Below are 6,000 nucleotides of genomic sequence, written 5' to 3'. Positions count from 1 at the left end.
CGCAGTCTTTAGCTTCCGCTTCTGCTTTTTCAGGCTGCGTGCAGTTGCAACGAGCCGTTTGTGGAGGTTCTTCTGCTTCGTGGGCTTGTCCGGCGTAGGGTCATCCGGAATGCCATTTTCGCCGGGGGAGGAATGTTCGGTTTCTCTATCCGGGTTGTCTTGTTGGGACGGTTGCTCTAAGGCATGCTCGTCGTCTACCGGCTCATCCTGCTCTATGGCTGGGTCTTTATCGAGGCGGGGCTTAGGTCGGCGTTTACGCCGACGCTTTGATTGTTTTTAGAGAGATCGATCCCCCTCCCCGTTTTCCTCGTTGTTGCTTCCTTTAGGGGTATCCACCATGTACACATCGTGAGATGAGGTGGTTGTCCAGTGCCCTATAGGTGTTGGTTCTTGGTTGTCTCCTGCATCGTCGTCCATACCGTCGATGTCTTCGGACTCAAAGTCGAGCATGTCGGTTAAGTCATCGACAGTGGCTACGAAGTGGGTGGTGGGTGGGTTTTGAATTTCTTCATCGTTCGTATCCCAACCTTGCTGACCGTAGTCCGGCCAGGGCTCTCCTGATAAAGAGAGAGATTTTAGAGAATTCAGGATGTCGCCGAAGGGCGAGTGTTGAAAGATGTCCGCGACGGTGAACTCCATTATCGGCGCCCAATCGGATTCGATCGGCGGGGGCGCGGGGGCACGAAGTTCGGAGAGGAATCCGGCTCTTCGGAGTCACGGGCCATGCGGAGTGCGGGGCTGGAGTTCGGCTCGATCGCCTCTGAGATCGCAGCCCCTGAGGCAGCGTCTAACCGCTGATCCTCGATCGGCGCAGTAGGCTCCGAATCAATGGTCGGAACTGGTGCGTGTGCGGCCTCCCAAGCGCTGCTCGGCGGCAGAGCTATGTCATGCCCATCGAGACAGTGCGACGCGCTTGGCTGTGGCTCGAATCTGTCGAAGATCAAGTCCCCGCGGATGTCAGCCGTGTAGTTTAGGCTTCTAAACCTGACCTGATGGCCGGGGGCGTAGCTTTCGATCTGCTCAAGGTGGCCAAGCGAGTTGGCCCGCAGTGCGAAGCCGCCGAAGATGAAGATCTGTCCGGGGAGAAAAGTCTCACCCTGGACTGCATCGTTGTTGATGATCGAAGGAGCCATCGGGCCTAAAAGCGACGACACAGAGGAACTCTCAATGAAAGCACCAATGTCGGTGTCAAAACCGGCGGATCTCGGGTAGGGGGCCCCGAACTGTGCGTCTAGGCCGGATGGTAACAGGAGACAAGGGACACAATGTTTTACCCAGGTTCGGGCCCTCTTGATGGAGGTAAAACCCTACGTCCTGCTTGATTAATATTGATGATATGGGTAGTACAAGAGTAGATCTACCACGAGATCAAGGAGGCTAAACCCTAAAAGCTAGCCTATGGTATGATTGTTGTATGATGAAGTTGTCCTACGGACTAAAACCCTCCAGTTTATATAGACACCGGAGAGGGTTAGGGTTACACAAAGTCGGTTACAATGGTAGGAGATCTTGAATATCTGCATCGCCAAGCTTGACTTCCACGCCAAGGAAAGTCCCATCCGGACACGGGACAAAGTCTTCAATCTTGTATCTTCATAGTCCTGGAGTCCGGCTGAAGGTATAGTCCGGCTACCCGAACACCCCCTAATCCAGGACTCCCTCGGTCACTAATAGCGGAGAACGAACAAAGAGATTATGGTAGGGTACGAAACCACCTCAAAGTTATTCTTTCCAATCAATCCGTTGGGCTATTCCTATAAGTGTCACAAACAGCCCTAGAGTTCGTACTAGAATAACACCTTAAGATACAAATCAACCAAAACCCTAATGTCACCTAGATACTCCAATGTCACCTCAAGTATCCGTGGGTATGATTATACGATATGCATCACACAATCTCATATTCATCTTTTCAACCAACACAAAGGACCTCAAAGAGTGCCCCAAAGTTCTACCGGAGAATCACGACGAAAATGTGTGCCAACCCCTATGCATAGGTTCATGGGCGGAACCCGCAAGTTGATCACCAAAACATACATCAAGTGAATCACGTGGTATCCCATTGTCACCACAGATACGCACGGCAAGACATACATCAAGTGTTCTCAAATCTTTAAAGACTCAAGCCGATAAGATTAATTCAAAGGGGAAGCTCAATTCATTACAAGAGAGTAGAGGGGGGAAGAAGCATCATAGGATCCAAATATAATAGCAAAGCTCGCGATACATCAAGATCGTATCACCTCAAGAACACGAGAGAGAGAGAGAGAGATCAAACACATAGCTACTGGTACATACCCTCAGCCCCGAGGGAGAACTACTCCCTCCTCGTCATGAAGAGCACCGGGATGATGAATATGGCCACCGGAGAGGGATTGCCCCCTCCGGCAGGGTGCCGGAACGGGTCTAGATTGGTTTTTGGTGGCTACGGAGGCTTCTGGCGGCGGAACTCCCGATCTAATCTCCGTTCTGGAAGTTTTACGATACGTAGGTATATATGGGTACAAGGGGTACGTCGGTGGACCGAAGGGGGGGGGGCATGAGGCAGGGGGTGGGCGCGCCCCCTACGCTCGTGAGCACCTCCTTCATCTTCTGACGTAGGGTCCAAGTCTATCCGGTAGGTTTCCTTCCAAAAATAACTTCTCTAGTTGATTTCGTTCCATTTTGACTCCGTTTGATATTCCTTTTCCTCGAAACACTGAAATAGGCATAAAACAGCAAATATGGGCTGGGCCTCCGGTTAATAGGTTAGTCCCAAAAATAATATAAAAGTGGAAATAAAGCCCAATATTGCCCAAAACAGTAGATAATATAGCATGGAGCAACCAAAAATTATAGATACGTTAGAGACGTATCAGCATCCCCAAGCTTAATTCCTGCTCGTCCTTGAGTAGGTAAATGATAAAAACAGAATTTTTGATGCGGAGTGCTACTTGGCATAATTTCAATGTAATTCTTCTTAATTGTGGCATGAATATTCAGATCCATAAGATTCAAGACAAAAGTTTAATATTGACATAAAAACAATAATACTTCAAGCATACTAACTAAGCAATTATGTCTTCTCAAAATAACATGGACAAAGAAAGCTATCCCTACAAAATCATATAGTCTGGCTATGCTCTATCTTCACCACACAAAATATTTAAATCATGCACAACCCCGATGACAAGCCAAGCAATTGTTTCATACTTTTGATGTTCTCAAATTTTTTCAATCTTCACGCAATACATGAACGTGAGCCATGGACATAGCATTATAGGTGGATAAGACAAAAAGGAGAAGATATTCTCACATCAACTAGGCGTATCAATGGGCTATGGAGATGCCCATCAATAGCTATCAATGTGAGTGAGTAGGGATTGCCATGCAACGGATGCACTAGAGCTATAAGTGTATGAAAACTCGACAAAAGAAACTAGTGGGTGTGCATCCAACTTGCTTGCTCACGAAGACCTAAGGCATTTTGAGGAAGCCCGTCATTGGAATATACAAGCCAAGTTCTATATCCCACTAGTATATGAAAGTGACAACATAAGAGACTCTCTATCATGAAGATCATGGTGCTACTTTAAAGCACAAGTGTGGTAAAAGGATAGTAGCATTGTCCCTTCTCTCTTTTTCTCTCATTTTTTTTATTTTTTTATTTGGGCCTTTTCTCTTTTTTATGGCCTCTTTTCTTTCTCCTCTTTTTATTTGGGCTTCTTTGGCCTCTTTTATTTATTTTTCGTCCGGAGTCTCATCCCGACTTGTGGGGGAATCATAGTCTCCATCATCCTTTCCTCACTGGGACAATGCTCTAATAATGATGATCATCACACTTTTATTTACTTACAACTCAAGAATTACAACTCAATACTTAGAAAAAAATATGACTCTATATGAATGCCTCCGGCGGTGTACTGGGATGTGCAGTGATGCATGAGTGACATGTATGAATAATTATGAATGGTGGCTTTGCCACAAATACGATGTCAACTACATGATCATGCAAAGCAATATGACAATGATGAAGCGTGTCATAATAAACGGAACAGTGGAAAGTTGCATGGCAATATATCTCGGAATGGCTATGGAAATGCCATAATAGGTAGGTATGGTGGCTGTTTTGAGGAAGGTATATGGTGGGTGTATGATACCGGCGAAAGGTGCGCGGTATTAGAGAGGCTAGCAAAGGTGGAAGGGTGAGACTCAACATTAGTCATAAAGAACTCATATACTTATTGCAAAAATCTACAAGTTATCAAAGCAAAGTATTACGCGCATGCTCCTAGGGGGATAGATTGGTAGGAAAAGACCATCGCTTGTCCCCGACCGCCACTTATAAGGAAGACAATCAATAAATAAATCATGCTCCGACTTCATCACATAACGGTTCACCATACGTGCATGCTACGGGAATCACAAACTTCAACACAAGTATTTCTCAAATTCATAACCACTCAACTAGCATGACTCTAATATCACCATCTCCATATCTCAAAACAATTATCAAGTATCAAACTTCTCATAGTATTCAACACACTCATAAGAGAATTTTATTATTCTTGAATACCTAGCATATTAGGATTTTAAGAAAATTACCATGCTATTTAAGACTCTCAAAATAATCTAAGTGAAGCATGAGAGTTCATCTATTTCTTCAAAATAAAACTACCACCATGCTCTAAAAGATATAAGTGAAGCACTAGAGCATCGACAAACTACTCCGAAAGATATAAGTGAAGATCAATGAGTAGTTGAATAATTATGCAACTATGTGAAGACTCTCTAACATTTAAGAGTTTCAGATCTTGATATTTTATTCAAACATAAAGCAAAGCAAAAGAAAATGACATTCTAAGAATAGCAAACATCATGTGAAGAAGCAAAAACTTATGATCAACCGATACTAACCGATAGTTGTTGAAGAAGAAAGGTGGGATGCCAACCGGGGCATCCCCAAGCTTAGACGCTTGAGACTTCTTGAGATATTATCTTGGGGTGCCTGGCATCCCCAAGCTTGAGCTTTTGTGTCTCCTTAATTCCTCTCATATCACGGTCTCCCTACATCTCAAAAGCTTGATCCACACAAAACTCAACAAGGACTCGTGAGATAAGTTAGTATAAATCATTGCAAAAAACCTTATCTTGCTCTACTGTAGCAAATCACTAAAATTATTATTCAACATTGCATACTAAATGCCTCTGCATTTTTAATAGTCCTATCCTCAAATAGAATCATTAAACAAGCAAACATATGCAAACAATGCAAACATAACAGCAATCTGCCTAAACAGGACAGTCTGTAAAGAATGCAGCAACATCCATACTGCCCTAGATCCAAAAATTATGAAAGAAAATTCCCACTGTAGTAAATTTATCAGAGCTTAATATGCAAAAGGTTTCAACATTTTATCACATTCTCACTTTTCTAGGGAATTATTGCAACAGCGGTAAACTTTCTGTTTTCAAACAGCAACATGTGGACTTGTAACATAGGCATAGTAAAGGCTATCAATGCCACTTTTATTGAAATAAAAGATGCAAAACATTGTTCTAAATAACAGCGAGCAAATCCTAACAAAATAAATTGACGCTCCAAGCAAAACACATATCATGTGGCGAATAAAAAAATAGCTCCAAGTAAAGTTACCGATGAATGAAGACGAAAGAGGGGATGCCTTCCGGGGCATCCCGAAGCTTAGGATCTTGGTTATCCTTGAATATTACCTTGGGTTTCCTTGGGCATCCCCAAGCTTAGGCTCTTTCAACTCCTTATTCAATAGTCCATCGAATCCTTACCCAAAACTTGAAACCTTCACAACACAAAACTTAACAGAAAACTCGTAAGCTCCGTTAGTATAAGAAAATAAATCACCACTTCAAGGTACTGTAATGAACTCATTCTTTATTTATATTGGTGTTAAACCTACTGTACTCCAACTTCTACATGGTTTATAAACTATTTTAATAGCCATAAATTCATCAAAATAAGCAAACAACAAACGAAAAACAGAA

The sequence above is a fragment of the Triticum dicoccoides genome, chromosome 1A (assembly GCF_002162155.2).
Source record: "Triticum dicoccoides isolate Atlit2015 ecotype Zavitan chromosome 1A, WEW_v2.0, whole genome shotgun sequence".
NCBI lineage: Eukaryota > Viridiplantae > Streptophyta > Magnoliopsida > Poales > Poaceae > Triticum > Triticum dicoccoides.
Note: the sequence above shows the minus strand (reverse complement) of the source record.